This window comes from Crinia signifera, chromosome 6, assembly GCF_055691185.1.
Source record: "Crinia signifera chromosome 6, ASM5569118v1, whole genome shotgun sequence".
Taxonomy (NCBI): domain Eukaryota; kingdom Metazoa; phylum Chordata; class Amphibia; order Anura; family Myobatrachidae; genus Crinia; species Crinia signifera.
In genome coordinates, this window is record NC_139222.1 from 156703385 (window position 1) to 156726527 (window position 23143).

The following is a 23143-nucleotide window of genomic DNA, read 5'->3' on the forward strand; positions in this document are numbered from 1 at the left end:
TGGCCCAGCTACTCATCTGCTGGAATTACCAGCAGCTGAGCGACAGGGTGGACGACTTTCGGTAGCGTCCTGCTGTGGAATGTTGTCCACCTCAGGGAAAATCACTCCATGTATATGTACTGAGCGTTTTTCAGCTCAGTGATTTTTTTTTTCTCCCCATCCCCGTCAGTATACACCAGGGGTTCCCAATCTTTTTTGAATCACGGCACCCCTAGGCCCAAAAAAAAATATATAAAATGAAGTAGATTGGGTTTATATGCGCTTCTTAGGGTCAGATATGTGGTAAAGGGCAGGATTTGCTTTTTCTTCAAGTTTGAGAACTTGTGACCTATATAGTGTCATTATTACTTATTTCTGCTGCGTATTCCTCTCCCTATGCAACCAAGTATCTGACTTGCCTTCCACATTGCTTTGTTACATTTCTTACCTGCTTTTAAGTCACCTGTAATGGTAAATCTTGGTACCCTTTCCACCTCAGTAGTTACAAAAATAGTGCTGGTGTGTCTACCCTGTTGCATTCCTTTGTGTCATTGGCAAAAAGGCATACTTTCCCTTTAAGACCACTTGCAATTTCATGAATTCCGATTAAAAAAGTACAGATCCCTGAGGTATGCCACTCATAACATTCACCTACTGTGAATGCACTCCATTTACTTCAACTCTGTTTTCTATCCTGCAACCAAGAACTTATCCATTCAACCATCTTGGTATCCAATCCCATGCTTTTGCTGTGTAGCAGTCTGCAATGTGATAGAGTCAAAAGTGACATAAGCTACTGTATGTCTAAGGCCCCTCCTTATCTATTACTTAAGTCATGCAGTCCTCTACAGAGCCTCACTGTCCTGCAAAAATAAACCTGCATGCTCGAGGCACAGGGGGCCACTGGGAGTGGGAGACCTAGCACCTATACAAATGAACAGGACAGCTGATATTATTGAAGGGAAATTTAATGCACTCCATTCATTGGCTTCATCACTTATAATACATTCCGAAGATATGTGGATCTGCTTCACCGCGATCCGGAAGCAATATTGTTTAAAAAAAAAAGTGTAGTGTGTATGCTCAATATCATTAACAATGTGCTTGCCCGCACCCCTTCATCTGTGGATGCAGCTCAAACTGAGTATATCGCTAGCGATTGCATGCACATTGGGGGACCTGGTGGCATCAGTGAACGATATTGCTAATCGATATGATGGAAATATGTCTTCATTAGTCATATCACTTTAGTTTAATGCAGACTGAAAGAACAAAGAAAATACCCAAGGAAGTTAGTTTTGCTAGCTTTCATTTTCAGGAATTTTGAGCTTTTGAAATCAGGAAATCCAAAATTAGAGAATGGAAAACTGCTCCCATGAGCATGAAACGGCATAAACTGGGACTGATCAAGTTTTACAAGCATCCAGAACCCATGTATATTCATTCCTGGAACTTTCTGTCAAAACCTATGTATTCTGAAATTACTTCATTGTTTGTCTGATTGCCCACCTCTTGTACACACAGTGAGATTTGACATTAGATTTTGACTATATAGTCAAAATCGCATGCAGATCACACAGGTTTTTTACCTTGTGATTCCAATGCACGCTCCCGTGACAGCACAAATCGAAACCCAGATAGACAGGGCAGTAATGACTGTATAGTGCAAATCTAATGCAGATTGTATGAATTGTATGTAAATAGTACAGAGTTAGCAAAGATTGCATAGCAAGTCAAATAGCAAGGGAATCTCACCAGGTAAACATTAGACTATATATGGTACTTGTGTATTATCACGGCGCCCAAATTTACTACGTACGCAAACGTAGTAAAATCGCATCGCATGCCGTTATGGTATGGCATGCGATGCAATGCGATTTTGACGCTTATAATGGCATTTAATGTACTATAGCATTAAATGTATAATGTCATTTATTAATGGCTTTTTTTTTCTACATACTCACCGTACTCACCTGGTCCACTGTCCCCGGATTCCTCTTCAGCGGCATCTCCAGTCCCAAGAAATTATTGCGCGTGTGTGCCGGTGATGTCACCCGTGCACCCGCGCAATGCATCCTTGGGACCGGGGATGCTGCTGACGACTAATCCAATGGCCATCGGGGGACCAGGTGAGTATGAGAAAAAGTGGTGGGGGAAAACAGAAAGACCATTGATGGGGGTTCAGCTTTGGCTTTTAATTTACCTATGGCACTGAGGATAGGGGAGGAGCCAATGTACAAATTAGACTAGAAATCATGGATGAGCTGACTAATATCAGCCAGAGCTGTGAATAGAGAGCTGTATTGTGATTACAAAAGGCTGCCCGCTTAAGCTTCAGGATTAGTTGTAAAGCTTTAGCATGATACAAATGGAAAAGAAAACAAGAAAAAATGATGTGGACTAGTCCAGCAGGAGACCTTAAAGCCCTAAAGACTCTTGTTTGCCTTTCAGATTACACTGCTTGGTAGCACCCAGGATTTTGTAGATGTAACTTCTTTTAGAATGGTGGCAATTCAGCAATGTCATTGCTCTTGTGTGCAATGCTGGGCTTGGAGATGTTTTATTGATGATGTAAACTGGTGCTGATTTGCATTGACATGAGTTACGTGTTTACGCTGCACTGCTACCAGGGTAGGTCTGCCCAGGATGAGATGCCAAATTGCTCGCCCTGGGTTTTTTTTCTGGTCCCTTTTTAGAATAAGTATTATTTGTAATGTCATACAAAGGTATGGGGTCATTATAATGATACAATTAATATCAAATTCACTGACACCTTAACAAATAAAAAAGCTATTATCATTTAATCAAACCACTTAAAGGCTAATATGTATTTGGTAATGATGCGGCAACGCAACAAAAGTATTCAAATCCTTATGTTATGAATTTCTTTATTTTAAATAGACTACTATAGCACACAATGCAGGGAGCATGTATTTACTTTCATTATGTCAGGTGTTCGGCTGAATTCTGACCAAATTCATTGTGCATTGAACAATTTAGTTTTTTTAAGGAAACATTAATATTCTTATACACCGGACTTTGTTACAAGTTGTGCTGTTCAAGCTCTTTTGAAGATGCACAAAGAAATGGGCAGCATTGAGGACAGTAGATGCAGTGGTTGGCCAATCAGATGAAAGACAAATCATGCTTAGTTCTCTTCGAAATTGAAAGAGGTTCAGCCAGGGGCGTAACTTGAACTTCATAGGCCCCATAGAAAAATACTGAATGCCCCCACCCTACCCCCAGGGACAGTGTCGTGAAGAGGGCTAGAGAAGGAGGGACAGCGATGGGGAGAGACAGAAGGAGGGACAGCGACGGGGGGAGAGAGCAAGGAGGGACATCGACGGGGGGGGGAGAGAGCAAGGAGGGACAGCAACGGGGGGAGGGACAGCGATGGGGGGAGAGAGAAGGAGGGACAGCGACGGGGATAGAGAGGAGGGACAGGGAGAGTTATACCCCATTCACACCAGAAATGCAGGGACAAATCCGGGAATTCAGTTCCCGGGACAAGCAGGGACATTCCCGGGTTTGGACCCATTCACACCAGAAATGTCCCTGCATTTTCTGGTGTGAGAAGGGGGCGGGAAGGAGGCCGACGGGATGGCGGCGGAGGTGGGGAGAATACTCACCCCAGTTGCTGGTCCTCCGTGCAGGCCAGGGATCCACACAGGCGGCGGCGCAAATGACGGGACAGGCTGTGGATGAAGATGATGCAGCTCTCCGGCGTCCTCACTGCCGCCGGAGAGCTGCGTCATCATCATCCACCGGCTGTCCCGTCATTTGCGCCCGCCTCCTGCATTAATTCCCATCGGACAGGACACGGCAACCCGGGTCAGTATACCCTGTACCTTTCACACCAGCCAGGTCCCCGGGTTGAACCCGGGAACAACCCTGGTACCTAGCCGGGTTGAAATTTGCCCGGGATTTTGTCCCGGGAACCTTTCACACCAGCGCTACTACCGGGTTGTTCCCGGACTCAACCCGGGAATTTAGGCTGTTGTGAATGGGGTATAAGAGAGGAGAGACATATAAAATAATTGCAATTCTGTAATAATTATAAAATAAATATGATCTTACATTCTTTAAGCTCTTATGTTGCCTCAGAAAAACCCTCTTGCCTTCCTGCCACTGTGGGGATGAAATATCTGCAGATGAGAAAGGAGGAGAGGCAGGGATGAAAAGTGGTTTGCCACAATATCAGGGCAGCAGCAGCGCGGACGGGACTCCAGCACTCAGCGTTAGAGGGCCCTGTCCACTGACTGCAGGTTACAGTTGAGTATCCCTAATCCAGATATCTGTATATATTTTGTACACAAACTTTGTTTCATGTTTTGAAACCTTGTTTCATGCACAAATAAAATCTATTTGTGTGTATGTCATGTGTTTGATGTGTTTATACAAAATAAATGGAAGATACTTCATTGAAATATAAAAATATTCCAAAATATGGGATAATACATTATTCAAAATGCTTCTGGTCCCGAGCAGTTTGGATGAAGTATACTCAACCTGTACTTCTAAAATTCCATGGCAGATAAGTTCAATTTTATTGCTATGACAGTACCTGTTTTTTTTTTTTTTTACCTAAAATGTGTAAAGGATTGAACTAGTTTTGAATAGAGCTGGAGCGATCAGAGCTTGTTCTACAATAAGATAGCAATTCTTGTGTTACAAGTTATGTGCAGCATTGCAACTTGAAATACCGATGACAACTGTGTGCATGTGTATTGCTTGAATTTGCACCAACATCCATTTATTATACACTGTACATATTCACTTGTGTGCTACTCTTAATGTTACTCTATGGGGGAAATTTACTAAGATGTGTATTAGTAAATACACATCTCGTCACATGTAATGTTGCTATGGGCAACCAATCAGATCCTGTCTACTATCTTCTAGAACAGGACTGGGCAATTGCGGCCCTCTAGATGTTGAGGAACTACACATCCCAGGATGCTTTGCATTCGTTTTGCTATGTGGCCATGCTGAAACTGATGCAAGGCAGGCTGGGATGTGTAGTTTCTCAACATCTGGAGGGCCACAATTGCCCAGCCCTGTTCTAGAAGGTGCTAAATAAAAAGTAGATTCTGATTGGTTGCCCATAGCAACATCACATGTGAAGTAGAATACACATCTTAGTAAATTTCCCCCTATGTATGGTGCAATGATGCAATTCTCATGTGGGAAAGACGCTGCAGTGTGCTAGTTCCTGTTTAAGGGAATGCATAAATGAAACGCACTATATTGAATATACTGATATCCTGCAGCCTGCAGTTGTCATTATTTTGTTCTGAAAATGGACATCTGGTAACACCAGAATACATCTGTGGTCAGCCTGTAATTGTACTGTAAGAACGGACACTGCATTTCTAAAATACATTCCAATTTAGGATGTGTATTTACTTATCTATCATTTAGATCGGATCAGACGTTGATTTGAAATTGGATCTCAGCCCTGACACACTGATAAAACTGAAATAGAGGATTTAACCTCACAGCGGTGAACAACATATTCATAGTAATATATTGGAGAAGGGCATGTGCATTGTCCATGGGAACAGCAGTTAGTGGGCATGTGCATTGTCCATGGGAACAGCAGCAGCTGAGCAGGTTTAAAAGATCTTAGTGCTGCTCCCGCCCATCCTCTTTCTGCCAGCTGCTATACTGAGATGGGACAGACAGGCAACAGGCTGCGAGAAGGAACTGTAGGGCTTGCAAGCTTTGCAATAGCCTAGTGTCACTATCATCCGGTACGTGAGCAGGTACTGTACCATGGGTTCACAATACAGATCTGCACATCTCTAGTTCACACATTCCATCTAATACAGGATGTTTTTAACTAATGAGTTTGTCTTATCTGCATTTTTCCTTAGACAGTAGGTCAGCAATGAATCAGTGTGGACCTTTTTTTTTTTTTTTTCCTTCACGTTATTGAATGCTTTGTGATCTTTTACTTCTTCTAAAAGTCCTTTAATAACAGCACTTGATTAACTCAGTTGCTGCTGTTTTTTTCCTCCATGTGATGTTGTATTTCAGGAATACCTCCAAATTATTGTTCTCATTTTATTATAAATTATAACAATGTGTTACAACTGGCATAGGTTATTCCATTATCCCCCCCCCTGATTCTGAGTGCTTGGGTCCTCCGAAAAAAATGCTACATAAGTTATTGATTTGTTAAATACAATTTATTCCTAAATTTGACAGATGTTTTGTTCCATTGTTGTATTATAAAGGGAATATTCCCTCCCACTATAGAAGTTCCCAACTATTATGCTTAAGCTAATATGGTTAGAAGGTAGGTTTCATTTAGTCCTACTTGTGCAAATAAATATTCCAGGGAAATTGTGAAAACAATGACTGGTCAGCTTGCATACCATGATGATGTGTGGGGGATGTGCCTAACTCTGTGTATGTCTGATGCTGCCCAGGGGCATGTTCAGCATCACCAGTGCATAGTATGCTGCAAGACAGGATTTGTCTATGACTAGCACAAGAACAGAGGCTGCATAGTGTAGCCTTGTTTAGGAGGGATTATTTTTGTTTTTGTCATAAATATTAGACAATGCCAGGACAAAGCAGCACAGAACTGACATTACTGCCACACCAAGTAATGAGGCCCATACACACTGGGTGACTTTGAGCTGAAAGACGCTCAAAACAGCAAGTTTGGTATTACCAGCAGATGAGCGGCTTTGAGGATGGCTTTGCATAGCTCTGTGCTATGCAAAGCTGTCCTCCCCCTGTTGTCGGTGCCGGGCAGGGGGAAAGCCGCTCTGTGTATATGCACTGAGCGGCTTCCCCCCCCCAGTGATGATAGCGATCATCGCTGTCCATACACACTGGGCATAGTCGCCCAGTGTGTATGGACCTATACAGTAGTATAGGCCCCCAATCTCTTATAGTAATAGGGTGAATACATTCCAAACACAAAATTCATGTCTCTGTGTAAAAATATATTCATTCACTTGGGGTTTTTAAATACAGCTTGAGTATCGCTTATCCAAATTATTCCAACAGCCATAGGGCCAGATTCTCTAAGCTTCAAAAGTGATAAAATAGAGAGTGATAAACAGCCAGCCAATCAGCTCTTGCCTGACATTTTTCAAACACAGCCTGTGACATGGCAGGTAGGAGCTGATTGGCTGGCTGTTTATCACTCTGGATTTTATCACTTTTGAAGGTTAGAGAATCTGACCCATAGTCTCCAAAATGTTTTTTTTTTTTTTTTTGCTAAAAACCTACTGGGTACATCTGTAACTGGCACTACTGGGGACATGATATGTAACTGGCACTAACTGTGTTCAAGAAAATGATCGCTTGGCTTTCAAATTCAGTGTCTAATTTGATGTCTGCCCCATTGTATTCAGATGAAAGTACAGTTTAAAGCAGGCATGTCCAACGTTGGCCCTCCAGATGTTTTGAAACTACACATCCCAGCACGCTTTGCAATAGTTTTAGCATTCTCTAATAGCAAAACTGTGGCAAAGCATGCTGGGATGTGTAGTTTCACAACATCTGGAGGGCCAACGTTGGACATGCCTAGCTTAAAGCATGTCTCCCTAAAATATAACATGCACAGGGGAGAGGTGTAGTCAAGAAAAATGGTCATGGCCAGGTCTTCCTGAAGTTCTGTGCCATGCCCCAGCTGTCTTTCCAAAAAGTACCCTTCACTGTGTTATGTTATGCTCCCGTTCTTCAATAATAATCACATAAAGATAAATTTATTCCCTGCACCCCTCTTCAGATTTGTCTCTCTGCAACTTTCCCTTTGGTACTGCCCTAGTTATAGCTTTCCCTTCAGTGCTGTACAGACCTTTCATGTAGTGCAGTATTATACAGTATATACCTATGCAGAACCCCTTCTACACATCCGTTGTCCAAATAGGGATGAGGCATAAAGTCTGCGGATATAAAATATCCCTCCTTAATTGAGACAGTTGGGATGTATGCTATGAGCATGTATGTGTTCAGGAATTTGCACAGAATCAGTAAATCAATAATCATAATCTTTTCAGGCTTTTTTTGTACTTAATCCACTGAGCTGCATGTGGCATCTGTTCCACTTCCCATTATGAATTTGGAAAAATGAGTGTCTATCCACTAGCAAATGTTTTAAACAGTAGAGGATTCCACCAATACTCTGCTCTGCCCACCAGCATACCCCCAACGATGATCTTGGAGCCCTGAAGTATTGCTCTACCTCGTAACTTTGCCTTTCTGCCTCCCAGTCCTGTTGCACCACCACTGTCCCAGCATCTGTATAAATCCATCAGTGCATTCTAAAGCTTATTCACAGTTGAATGTACAGCTATATGAGGTAGAGGGACATTATATTGTAGCACTGTGCATGCTCCAAAAATTAGAGCACCCAAGAACATACTGCAGAGTCCTATGCTTTTTGATTGAATCTATGCTTCTAAACGGAAGATGAGGTTGGATATGTGATGGGGCACAATTCAGCATGCAGTCCTGAATGTAAGTGAAAATATATGTAGATTAAGAGGTGGATTCCAGTGATTTAGGTGTGAGCAGTAGAAATGTAGAGTTGGCAATGAGGCACAGGCACAAAGTCTACAGCAATGCAGCCCTTGCCAAATGCAGACTTTACATGGGCCTTCTCCAGTCTTAATCCACCCCTGCATGGCAGCACCTTACCTTAACCATCATCAAATTGTACTAAATCTACCATGTTCACATTAATTTAAGGGGAGAGGTTGGCTCCGATCCCCCTTGAACTGCCTGGGAGCTTCCCGGGCATCAGGATCCAATGCGATTATCGCATATGGTCCTTTTGCATGTGATATATCTCATGCGATCCCAGCAAGTGCTGTCGGAGGCTCCCTAATCTAACAAATTCTACCGGCAGCATTTGCAATCTAGGGGCTATGAACCGATTCACACGGGACCATGCATTGGCTCTAAAACACATGCAATTTGCCCAATATCTTGGCTTGATGCATCAGAATCTGGAGAAATCAGGCAAAATTGTATGGCTAACTTAAATTGGTCACAATATATTTATTGATCATTTATAAACCTGTTGATGCATTTTGAACAGTTTTTTTTGTGCACTACCCAGTGCCTGTCAAAAGGCAACTGTATCAAATTTGATTTGATTCCAGTGAGTTCTAGCAAGTATTTTCCAAATTTCCATGTCTATTATTCATTCATAGGGCCAGATCTACTAATCTTCGAAAAGTGATAAAGTGGAGAGTGATAAACAACCACCTTCTGTAATTTTCAAACCCAGACTGTAACATGGTAATTAGGAGCGGATTAGCTAGTATTTTCTCACTTTTGCAAAATTCCTTTGTTTGCCAAATTTCAATGACTATCATTTTGAAATGCTTTTTCCTACTTGTGCAGTCTGACATTAGTGAGAGTCAGTCAGTCGAAGACCTCCTCATGATGACAGAAGATGGGGGTAGGGCATCCATGCTGACAGAAGGGGTTTTCCATCTTTATGTCATTTCTCACATGATTTTGGCTGCCATGGTTCCACTTAACATTAATGACCGCTTGAATTAAATCCTAGCAAAACTGTATTTTGTTACAGTCAAGCAACACTTTGTTAAAAAAAACAACACACATGCTGTTTTTACTAAGGACTACACCTTTAAATTAAAAAAACAAAAAACAAAAAAACCCATTATGAAATAATATAAAAACAAAAATAAAACATCTGGAGAGGAAGTTGACTTGGCTCAGACAATATCACTTCCACAAGCCTTTGTCCTTGTATCTGTTTTAGTTCTGTGAAGGTCTTGGCAGCAGAATAAGGAAATCCACTAATTCAGAAAAAAATCATATTCAATGTATAGCACCAGTTCCTCATTCTCATCATAATTAAGTAGCATGGGAATTCTTGCCTGATGTTATTGTTACCTAAAGTATTTTGCTGTTAAATACCGGCGAGTGAGTTTAAACTTTTATTTATTTTTGTTCCATTCCAGGTCACCTTACACGTATACATTTTTCCCAAGTGACATTCTTTTAGGTGAAAAACAACTTGTACTACTTTGCTTTCTAGACAGTCATGCTTTTGTGTTTGATAAATAGGTTTTTTTTTGGCTTTTGAATTCTCTATGGTTATGTAGTTTCGGGCAAAACCATGTGCACTGCAGGTGGGGCAGATGTAACCTGTATAGAGAGAGTTAGATTTGGGTGAGTTATTTTGTTCCTGTGCAGGGTAAATGCTGGCTGCATTATTTTTACACTGCAATTTAGATTTCAGTTTCAACACAGTCCAAATTTCACAGACCCAAATGTAACTCTCTCTGCACATGTTACACCTGACCCACCTGCAGTGCACATGGTTTTGCCCATTTTGAGAACAAATTTTTACTGCGATCAGATCTGAATAAGGGCCAAAATCCGCACCAGACATGTTAATCATCAGCTTATGTGTCCTTTCCATTGGGTACCAGCCGGATCTATAAATTAAAAAAAGGATGGCTGCCGGGCCCAGGCCGTCCCATCCTAACATGTTTGTGTGCAGAGGGAGATGGGGACCTTTCTCTCACTCACTCACACCGTTTTTTGGGTGACAGCATTGGTAATCCCCGCCCCCAAATTTACACAGCACCTGCCCATGGAGCCGGTGCATGTGAAAGGCACAACTGTCAGCCAAAAGCTGGACAAACCGCTCGCCCCAAAAAATTTACCCTGGTGGGTCATTCATACCCAAATCGGACACTAGCTGGGGGGAAATCTGCATGGCGTGTCCATAGCCAGCTGCAAAGTGATATGAGGACAGGTATAACCTGCCACCCCATGTCCCTTTTAATGCAGCTGTTAAGGGGTCACTTACAGGGGCTGGCTGGCAGCTTTCAGCATGGGGGGAAAAATTGGAATAGGGGTTACTACTGTATATCTGAAAGAGAAAACCGGTCTCTTCTGTCCTACCATGGCCAGTCTAATTCTATTGGCTGGGACATTTGTGTATCCCAAAGGATAAGTACGCTGGGATAAAAGGCTGGAAACATGCAATATTAAAAAAAACAGCATGTATAACATCCCTACCATAGAGTGATGTAGACTACAGGGAAAAAGGATAGTGGGAACATTGCAGGAGGGTGGGGGCAGTGGTGCAAGAAAAAAAAATGACTTAGTGGTACTGTGCCGCACGGCGAGAAATGGGCGTGATCAGTGGTGTGGTCATATGACACTAGGGGGAGTGGCTGCAATATTGCACGCCGAAGGCACACGGCCAAAATTTACACAGTAATGCCTGTTACGTGTCACACACCCAATACATATGACCCATGCCATAATGCCCGTTACACATTATGCCCCACACCATAATGCTCATTGCAGAGCACAACTGATGCCCATTACTAATATGCCCCCAGTACCAGATATCATATACCCCCACAGTGCCACACACGCCCCCTGTGCTGGATATGCCCCCAGAGAAGATTATTGATATGCCCCTACTGTGCCACACATAAATGCCCCCACAGTTCCAGAAGTAAGCAGCAGCACAACTCACCCTCCGTGAGTGACTCCTGCAGTGCTGGCTGTGTCTGGTCCAGTCCTCTCCTCCCCCCCCCCCCCCCCTCCAGTCCCCTGCTTCCTGCTTCTGCTTCCCTGGGGAGGGGAGAGCATCTCGCGTCTCTCCTGCCCCAGCTTCACTGACTCTGACTGTGTGACTGGGCCATCAGCCAATCATATCTCGTGGGCTGGCTCCTGTTTGGCTGCCAGCTCGCGAGCTCTGATTGGCTGACAGGCGAAAGCCCAGTCACAGTGACACAAGGAGGGGAAGGCAGAGGCCACGCCCCCGCCACTTAATATGCGCATTAAACACTTCGGGGGGGGGGAGGTATTTGTTATGGGGTACGGGGTACCAGCATTATATCTTTTTACCGGTACTCCGTACCGCCATACTTGCACCCGGGGTGGGGGTGGGAGAAAAGGGGAGACAGAGAGAGACGCTGCAGGGGACAGGGAGGGAAAGACACAGAGGGGGACATGGACAGGGGTACCTCTGTGTTGGCTCTACAGCTGGTAGGATGAGTGCCAGGTCCAGCCTTCTTCCATATGGTCAGGTGCGAGGTGCCAGTAGATGCAGGGACCAGGGTGGGAGAATTTTGAGAAGAAGATATTTGGGGGCGGGGCTACTGCAGAGCACGGAGGAAAGGGAAGCTAACTGATGTAGTGCCTGTGGGGGAACCTGTAAAAGGGGCTTCCCAGAGTAGGCAGACTTCTTATAATCTACCCCTGCTGCAAATTATGTTTCCCCTTATGGTGGCCCTGTCCGGATGCTGTCTGATGAACAGTTACAGGGCCCAGCAGTGTGCAGTAGCCTTACAGCTGAGAGACCGCACAGAGCCTCCCTGTCTGTCAAGTATGATCACATTCAGCTCACAGACGGCTTTATTGCTGCCCCCCTGCTAGCCCAGTGAGCCCACCACTGGTCAGTAACATAAGAGGAGCGGTGTTTTGGCTGCCTCCTGTTGCGGACCCTAGCACTCAGCTACGAGGAGGGAAGTGCTCTGTTGTATGTAATGTTTGGGAAAGGAGGAGGGGGGTGGGATGGTTGTGTAGCACAGTTTTGCGGTGTGCAACAACGGACGGGCAAGGGGTTTTGTTGAATACAACCTATTTACAGCACTGATTCCTTACTTTAATTGGTGTCGGTCCCTGATTGCCGGCTCTGGCTGCTCACAAGTGGGCGCCGGATGGCTGCATAAGCTCCGTCCTCACCTTTTAAAGAGGTGAAGGTCAATTCAATACAGCATATACAGTGTCAGTGTGCAGTGCCGCCCTCCAGTGGCCGGCACCCATAGGCCAATGCCTAAAGCTGCCTAGTGGTGGCGCCGGCCCTGTGTTTACCTTTTTTATATAGGAAATAATCTTTTTTTGCACAACAATTTATATAACAAATGTGAGCCGCTGGTATTTTTAGGGGATATTTTGAACATCTCTCACAAAGATGTTGGCACTCAAAGGGTTAAGCATAGCTTTTGGGTTGGTTGCGAGGGCCAGACATGCCTTAGCTGCTTATCAATATTCAGAGAGCACTTAAAAAATTATATATTTAGTTCCTAAAGAAAAATTAAACAATTTAAAACATAATACACAATCAAATCAGACCCAGATTCTGATCTATTAAGCAGGAAATTCTAATTCAAAATTAGCAGTCGCACTTTCAATTTGTGCATAGTGTTATGGCCAGCATGATTTTGCAATCAAGGATTTCAATTATCTAGCGCTTTGCTCTACCTCCACAATATATTTATTTGTCAGTATCTAGCCTCAATCAAAGGATAATGATAATCGGCATATAGAATTCAGCAGGGCCGCTGCTGCAATAGGCTTTTGGTGCACGGTTCACGCAAGTCTCTTAGTAAAGAGATATTATCCACACGCAGGTATAGACTCTGTTGTAATTCAGCAATAAGCACAAATACCTTTTTGTGTCCAATAAAAACTCTCCAGAGACGTCGGTGTAGCCTATACCATACACAGCGGCTTCTCAATGTCCCCGTGATGGAAGACCACACACGTTGTTGACGGTACTTTTGTCAGGGTGAAGCAAATGATTGTATGTTGAATGCCTCCATCTAAACAGATGGTGTGGAGGGAGGGCGCCGGACAAGAAGTAAGAGTATAGTTGGCTCCGGTTATTCAAACAATGGGCAAAAGGGAAACTTATATCTGGCTCCAATTATATCTGCACAAGACTGCTTTGGAATTGGGATCATCAATGCCATTCCCTGAATTGGTTATAAGGCACAATGATCATGATTGCTACGTGCATTTTAAATAAGGCTTCTTGTGGCCACTTATATGGGGCCATTTGTATAGCACAAAACGTGAACAAGCCCTGACTCTTATCAGTGGTTTAATGACACGCCTATAAGCAGTAGCAGTACATGCCCACGCTTCTAGGTGTCATATGCACAATCTCACTGACATGCTTATTCAAAAGAAGGCAAGTATGGTTAAAATGCATTTGGATTTTATTGCCATTTATTATCATGTACATTGTGCGGAGTGATAGGAAAATAAATATCACAGCAAATAGTTGCAAAAACATAACCAGGCAGCTAGAAGCATAAATATTATTAACAATACTTGCTACATTTCCCAAAATATATAGTTGTTAATGTTATGTATAAATATCCTACAACAAGCATTTATGCACATTTACACCCATATATGGAACATGGGTGGAGCATGACACACCCCTTCAATGGAGCGCTATGCAAAATTCGGTACTTATGTATTATCTGGGCTCCCATGTTAAATGCACCCCATTTTTTCATACCCCTACTATCCAACTATGCATGGAGTTGATTTTATATAGTGTGGCGAGCGCAGCGAGCCACCGTGCCCGAAGCGTGGCGAGCGGACGCGGTCTCATAAGAAAAACGGGAGCCCAGATATTACATAAGTACCCAAAATTCTACTACCAAGTATAATCTCCTTGAAACTAGTATTCAAAAGTAGGAAGTTATGGCTTAAATACATCAGCCCCACCTGCAGTGCACATGGTTTTGCCCATTAGCAAACCAAGGGGGTTATTCTGGTTGATTCGCAAGGCTGCCCGCCCACGTCACCGTGCGTTTTTTATGGGAATGCCCATGAAACGCTAGGCGTTCCCATGGGTGTGACCATCTGCCGCTGCCCCACACGCCCCGCCCACAATCTTAGGTGCGTGCACCCAGCGTACAATTTGTTCACCGTGGCCGCATGCACTTGGCGTATGCACATGCGCAGAAATGTGGCTGTGCATTTGCATAACATCAGTCCCCGTGCAAACAAGCAGCTGCTGCGAACGGACCAGAATAATGTCCCAAATATGCTTTGCGAGCCAACCTGAGTCACCCCCTTGTTTCAATTAAATTGTATTACATGTATAATTTGACATCATATAAATATCCGAATATCTAAGCGTACAGTATAACAAAGCTAAAGTGAAATATATCTGGTTTAAAGGGCAGCTGTATAACATAGCAGCAGAGACTGAGGCACCTAGACAGCATACGAGCAGCCTGATTAAGCATGGAGGGATGTGGCGGGCCATTTGACCGGGTAGGGTATAACACACCAACATTTGGGATTCCGACAGTCATTACTCCAACGTCGGAATCCCGAATGCACAGCTGGGGGAGCGCAATGAAGCCCCTTGCGGGCTCGCTGTGCTCACCCCCATAGAGGGAGAATAAAATAGGTGGCGAGCTGCGCTCACCACCTATTTTATTCTCCCTCTATGGGGGTCGTGGACGCGTTTCGCTGCTCCTGCAGCTTTTTCAAGGTGGTTTGTTAGGTACAGCATCCAGGTATAAATACCCATAGTGATTAAAACATTATGCACACCTGTGTTTGTTCAATTAACTTTAAGCATTCATAAAACACAATAAAAACCATATCAGTATGACAAGGAGACAGACTAGAGCATATATCTATATTTAAAGTTAAAAAATGAGGCTTGGAAATAGTGGAAAACATAATTGAAATTTAATATTAAAGTGACAAAGGTTAGAAGTGTTTCCGGACTTCCGGTGATGCACTTCCGGTTGAATGGAAAGCAGGTGGACTGCATGTTTGCGGTTTGTAATCTATTATCATTATTGTAGGTGCAGTGGATATTAGGCTCGATGTTAAAGCATGCTATCTAGGTAGCTGCGCATAAAACCTCGCTACAATTTCTCCATTATGCTTCCAACGTAACTGTTGTCTTTTAATTACTTCCTGGTACGATGCCCGGAGTCAGGCTAATGTTTATGGATATACTGCTTCTGGGTTAAGGGACCGGATCATGAGAAACTGCTTCCCTGCGTTCCATTCCTCAGGAAGCATTTAACAGTGTCTAGAACTTAATTGTGGAATGCTTATGCATTCCAAATAGCGGATACAATGTATATTAATTTATACAGAGGAGTAGATACAAAAGAATAATAAATGATTGTACGTTTCAAGTAACAAATACACTGTAATTTGCTTAATCAGAGGAATAAATTCAGAGGAATATATAATGAGAGGTTCTTTTATAGCTATAATATTTTAACACTGTATAGAGAATATAGTAAATATATCATTAATTATTAAAATCTGTTAGGCAGTAATTTTGATGGTGTGCATACAACCAGTAAAGCGATAATCCTTACTCGAATGTATAGATAGATAGATAGATAGTGTATTCATTCAAACTATCTTACGTATAGTTGTATCACCGAGTGTGTCTGCAGATGCAAATGTTTTATATGGTGCTGGAATTGACATCTTACTATTGCGGAGTGCAAAAAATGGGTACTTGTGTATTATAGCGGCGCCCATCGCATCGTATACCATAAGGCATACGATGCGATATTGTACAATGGCATACAATTTTAAAATTGTATGACATTGTTTATGGCCATACAATGCGATGGGATGCGATTTATAAATTGTATAAGCACCCTAATGGGTGCTTACAATGTTAAATGCACCCTGATGGGTGCTCACAATGTTAAATGCACCCCCACGCCACCCCCCAGTATAAACGTGAACCCGAAGCGTGGCGAGCGCAGCGAGGGGCGGCGGTACGCGTCCTACAACCTTTTCATACCCCCACTATCCACGTCGGCGTGGAGTTGATTTTATATAGTGTGGCGAGCCACCGAGCCCGAAGCGTGGCGAGCGCAGCGCGGCCCGCGAGGGGACGCGCATAACTTCAAAGGTATACGCGTCCCCTCGCGGGGCTCGCTGCGCTCGCCACACTATATAAAATCAACTCCACGCCAACGTGGATAGTGGGGGTATGAAAAGGTCGTAGGACGCGTACCGCCGCCCCTCGCGGGCTCACATCGCTCGCCACGCTTCGGGTTCACGTTTATAGTGGGGGGTGGCGTGGGGATGCATTTTACATTGTAAGCACCCATTCGGGTGCTTGTATAATTTTTAGTCGAATAGTCGTGGAAAATCGCATCGCATCGTATGCCATCGGTTGTATGGCATACGATGCAATGCGATAAAAACATCGCACAACCAACATCGGGGGCGCCGCTATAATACACAAGTACCAAAATCCTTTAGAATCAGGCTTTCCGACAGCATAGGCATGCCTCAAAATAGTATGACCGTCTGAGTACATGCCCATGACACTCCTATAAAACTGATGGCTTGCATATGTTTGCAAGGTACAGTAGCTGCCCAGTTGATACCATACACACAGGACGAATTTGCCCATCGTGTATGGATAACTATGATGAGGAAAATTGCTCAGTGCATACACATTTCCTTAGATAGTGAGCTCACTATCTGATAAAGTCGCTGATTCCCTAAGGAGATGGGGAAACGCATGATTTGAATTATTCTTTTTTGAGCAACCTTCCTTCTTTGGGGATCCCGTATATAGGAGATCCCCTATTTTTCAAAAATCCTGCCGTTTCTGATTGCTGCCATTCCAGCTTCAAACCAGAAACCTGGGCTTCTGGAGAGAACACGGATTGCTGCCAATGCAGCCACAAGCAGAAAATCCTGAGTGTCGCACTACTAGCAGGTATAGGGAGGTTTCTCCCTTATAAATGTATATTTTAATTGTGTCTGGCCAGACAAGGGAATAGAGAGTGCATGCCTCTATCTCACACACAGTGGACATACCCATTATCCAGCTCCAAGTAGGACCGTACAGATTCTGGGACACTTACAGTTTTCTATACAGACCTTATTCTTAATAACTAATCCTGTTGGGGCAACAATTAACTACTAATTGGGTTGGAATTACCACTCCTACAATCAAAAGTTAATCCTACTAACCTAAGATCCATCTCCTGTCGTGGAAATTAATTTTCCTTATTATTATTATTATTATTATTACTACTATAATTATTATTATTTTTCATTCAAATAATGTATTTTGTACTATTTGTATCATTGGCCAGTGAGTTTAAGTTTAATAAATCTCTTCTACTAGGTGATTCATTGCACCCTACGGGCATTCTTCACACCGTCGTAAAGGGCTCCGTCCCCTTAATCTGTGAGCACCTTTATTGGGTGAAATATGGTTTGTGTGGGAGGGGCCGTGTTGGGAAATATTGCGGGTGTGGGAGGGGCGGGTGTGCGGTTTTCACATGTGGATGTGGTGGTGTGGCAGGTGGGTGTGGTTCGGGTGCCGTTGGTGGGTGAGGTTGATTGGAGGTGGTGGAGTTGCAGGAGTGGGGGTGCTCTGTGTGGGTTGGTGTGTTGCAGGGGTGCACCGGTTAAATGAGGTGCGGGGGCCCGAGACAGTGCCACATTGTTGGAGGACGTCTGTTGTTCCAGGAGGGAGAGCGAGCAGTGAGTCGACGGCAGGCATAGGTTGCAGCTGTACACAATGACCCATCCAAGATGGTCGCCTCCCTGCTGTACACACTGACCCATCCAAGATGGTCACCTCCCGGGAATGATCAGAAGTCCGGCTGCCCACCCGTCCCCGAGCACCGCTAAGAGGAAGCACAATAGTACTCACAGGGGTGGGGCACCTCCATAGGCAGGTGCACAGGCGGCGGGAACAGCTGTAAAATCGCCGATGGCATAGTCTGCAGCTGTGCACACTGCCCCATCCAAGATGGCCGCAGGCTGGGAATGATAGAAATTCAGAGCAGAAGACCATTCGCATATCTTCGAGCACCTCTAGGAGGAAGCACAATAGTAATCACGGGGAGCATGTAGGCTGGTCGGGTGGACGTGCTGCAGGCCAGGGATACAGGTGCTACCGCTTGGTCTTTTCATATATAGCCAAGATCTGTGTGTATAACACTGGGCGGGGGGCGGAGTTCACTCTGACACCGCCCAGCATTATATACACACACCCGCAGATTGAAAGTTCTGGGCTATTATATAAGAGATTTATTTATATATACATTGTTTCCAGCATGTTTTATATAATTTAACACTAACACTGGTCTGTTTCAAAGCTTTAGTACAGGCTTGTCCAAACTGTGGCCCTCCAGCTGTTGTGAAACTACACATCCCAGCATGCCTTGCCATAGTTTTAGCTTTTCCTAATCGCAAAACTGTGGCAAGGCATGATGGGACTTGTAGTTTCAAAACAGCTGGAGGGCCATAGTTTGGAAATGTCTGCTTTAGTAAATCTACCCCAGGGACTGTTCTCATTTGCAGCTGAAGATGAGTATTAGCTGTTCCTGGAAGGTCACTGCTTGCATTCCAAAAACATGTATTTCTGCTTTTTGTCACTAAGGCTTGTATCAACCTGTGCTAACTAAAAAAATGTCCCCCCTCACCAAGAAAACAAGGCAGAAACTTATTGGCCATGGTATTTTGCTTGTCTGAGGAGACACACCTTTTCTCTGAGTTTACGGACAGTTTTGGATATTGGTTACATAAGGATCTTATTGTCACACTGATGCCAGTTCATCATTGCGGCTAATTACAGGCCTAGCCCTCAAGCGCAGCTATATATAGGAACAAGTACGTATGTGTGTGTGTGTACTATGGGTAACTGACTTTACACTGGGTATGTGGGTCAAGATGATGTGTATATTACAGCATGCTTGTTTACACATATTAATTTATTTATTTACAGTTTCTACAGTTTTACTATTGTAAAGCAGCAGATTCCGTTGCGCTTTACAATAGTAGACAGTGATAAAACAAACTGGGTAACAACAGACAGACTTGGAGGTTAGAGGGCCCTGCTGCAAGCTTACAATCTATAGGATTGGTGACACGTAAAAATATTCTGTAAAATAGTGGAATGCGTATCGCCAAATACATTATGCATTGTAGTGAGACTTCAGTGCTGTAATTACAGACTGAATTTATTGTATATACAAAGGTTGAAAGGAGCTCATCACAAGATTTTCATGTGTTTCTGATGATAGCCGACATAGCTATGTACAGCTTATTATCAATGTAAACTTCCATTTCAAGATCACCTGTAATCTACATAAATGTGAATGTCATGACATCATCTTGAAACTTTATATTACTTTGATGTCAGAAAATCGCTGCTATTTGTAGGCCATTAACGATTACTTCCACTTATTAAATGTAACTCAAAGTAAAACTTTAAAGCACCCTAAGAATGGAAACAATACCCTAAATACAGAACATTGTTTTTTCATTTTATAGTGTGTACACACAGGGCGATATGGCTTCCGATGTTTCCGACATAGTGAACATCGGAAGCCATATCGCATGCTTGTGTGAGCGCAAATCGGCAGTGAAATAAAGAGGGCAGCCAAGACTATATAGTGCAGATCTGTACTATATAGTCTAAATTGTCCATCTGCATGCATGCCGTGAGATGCGAGTCCCGATACAATCTGATCGTATCGGGACTCGCATAGCACGGCATATCCTGCCGTGTGTACACACCTTTAGTTTGATGTACTTCATATTAAGTATACATATTTAGTTACCATCAAAAGAGTACATCCTACAATAATACGAGTCCCATGTGTTGAAATATGTTGAAATGTTTGGCATCGTGTTTGGATTTTTGAATAGGAAAGTGCAAAAAAGCATTTTTGTTCAGTTCAGTTTTTTTAGTACCAGAAATTTGTACTGAATGATCCTTTAATACAGGCATGTCCAAACTATGGCCCTCCAGCTGTTGTGAAACTACAAGTCCCATCATGCCTAGCCACAGTTTTGATATTCTGGAATGCTAAAACTATGGCAAGGCATGCTGGGATATGTATATTTACAACAGCTGGAGGGCCACAGTTTGGCCATGCCTGCTTTAATAGATTTAAGGGTGACGTATTATAATTATTTATTTTTATTGCACCAAAAAGTCTGTAGCAGGGAAATTACAAAAAAAAAGCACATAATTAATACAATATGTGCAAAGGGTAAATAAATGCGCAAACTAATATTTCTATATAGCTGGCAGGAGATAAGATTAGAGCCAATGAGTTGAGGGGTGTGGATCGTTTGGTCTACAACAACTAGGTCGACACCACAAGGTCGACATGGGTCAAGGTCGACTTAACATTAGGTTGACAGTCAAAAGGTCGATAAGGGTTTTTTCACAGTTTTTTTACCCGAATGTCGACATAGAGACAGTTTGAAGTGCACCGCATCCCCTTGCATAGCTCGCTATGCTTCGGGCACACTATTTTATTCTCCCACCACACCCTAGTGGATGGTAGGGCATGAAATACCACCTGTCAGCACATGTCGGCTCAAAAATCTGTGAAAAACCCCATGTCGACCTTTTGACTGTCGACCTAGCCCATGTCGAACTTGCTACATGTCGAAATAGTGGTGTCGACCCAATGCTTGTCGACCTAGTTGTTGTAGATCTAATGACCGTATCCAGAGTTGAGTTGGATGTGCAGTGCAGAATGAGAACCAAAGAGGGAATGGCCCTACCCATGAGAGTACACTCTTGGGGCTAGCCATATTCAATGTACTGAGGCCCCTATTCACCAATTAAAATGACAGAGCTGCGGGGTGGTCCAGGGGTGCATCGGACCACCCACTTGCCCAGCACATACTTTTTTTTTTTATAAGTCCCTGGTCTGGTCGGCCGCCCCCAATGTCCCCAAAAGGGCTGCTCTACCACCCCTCTTAAATGTGCCAGTAAACAAGATGGCCACAAGACTTGAGAGGGCTGCAGCGCATGTGTGTCTACAGGTAGCTCCTCCAGTGGGCCTTTGCGGATCCCCATCACTGCAGGCTGGGCAGCGGTTTTAGTACGACAGTGGCTACTGCAGGCATGTCCAAACTATGGCCCTCCAGCTGTTGTGAAACTACACATCCCAGCATAACTTGCCATAGTTTTAGCATTCCCTAATAGCAAAACTGTGGCAAGGCATGATGGGACTTGTAGTTTCACAACAGCTAGAGGGCCATAGTTTGGACTTGCCTGGGCTACTGCAATTCAGACCAAGTGAGTTTTGTTGACCAAAAAATACTTCATAGGCAGCCCGTCCCAATGTCTGATATATAATGTATAGTGTGGCCCAGGCTCCTAACTGCCCACCCAATACCCTGCTTTCCACCATCACCATCTTCCACCTAAAGCTCACTGGAGATCCATACCTGCTTACCACCATCGGCCCATTTGACCTAGAGTGAGGCACTCATCTTCTGAAGGCAAGCCGCCTATCTAATACCCACCCAGAGTCATCCTGCGGATGTCTCAACAATACCTCATATTCCGAATTGGGAGGCTTGCAACCCCCTATTAAATCTGGATGAAGTCACAACTGAGCACCGCTGTGGCCAAGCTCTAAAGGATCATTCAATCTTCCGGTCACCCATTTGAGCTGTGGACTTACAAAGGTGATATCAATATTTCAGTGGATGCAGCATTTTACATTTCCCTCTCCCCTCCCCCCCCCCCTTCTTTTATTGTGTTTATTGTAATTTATGTGCTTACATTGTAGCATGCTATTATAGAATTAAAAATATTTTTTCATTTTCCTCACTCTGTCATCAATAAGCACAGTCTACCACCCTTCTTTACAATATAATGTATAGTATAGGCTCATATATGTAATATAGTAGAGGATTTTTTGAACAACTAAGCAGTGCAGTGGTGTATAAGCAATATGTAGTTTTTAAATAGTTTGTATGCTTTGTTTTTGTTAATTAATTATTTTTTAAACTGTCTGCTTAAGAGCAATTCAGCTCATATAATTAGATAAATAACGTGTATCTTTTATGCATTTATAAAATAAAAATATATATTTTTAATGTATATATTTTTTTGTGGTTCTATTGTGTTCTATATGCTGATATTTGTATGCTGGTGTCATGTATGAGAAAATGCCCATGGTAGAAAATAAGCATTATATTGACTAAATATAGGACATTTATATGATTCTGCTAAGTACATGTAGGCTGTTTATGAGGATATTGAATATGATCTATTACCTTGTGTGTAAATAAGTATTGCACTTATCTACATGTTGTTTATATAATCTTGCTAAATGACCTTATGCAGATTATGTTTATTATACCTGCTGCCTGAAATATGTGGTAGCACTGGATGTTTGATTCAGCAAAATTAGCATATGTATGTCTGTCCAGTGAGTGGCTTGATTGGGCAGACACTGTCCACTGTCCATACAACACGGGGGGGGGGGGGGGGTGGGGGGGTGAGGGGGTTGATTTTATGCATAGAAGGGGCTGCATTATTTTAATAAAATAAGAAAAATTCAAAGCACTAAAATATATATTTTTTAAATTAAATTACTGCTGCCAGTGTATCAGG

General features: G+C 43.3%; 1 protein-coding gene across 4 annotated transcripts in view; it reads left to right on the plus strand.

Annotated features, from left to right (window-relative positions):
* The window catches only part of ARHGAP40 (Rho GTPase activating protein 40), a 63090-nt gene that overhangs the window by 2507 nt on the left and 37440 nt on the right, over window positions 1-23143 (plus strand). Inside the window, exon 1 of one of the 4 annotated variants that reach the window (XM_083147720.1) lies at window positions 5623-5744. The exons of 2 other annotated variants lie outside the window; for them this stretch is intronic. The gene's annotated coding sequence lies outside the window, so the exon portion shown is untranslated. Of the gene's footprint in view, window positions 1-5622; window positions 5745-23143 lie in introns of those variants that run through there. One more of the 4 variants, XM_083147721.1, reaches the window with a different exon arrangement.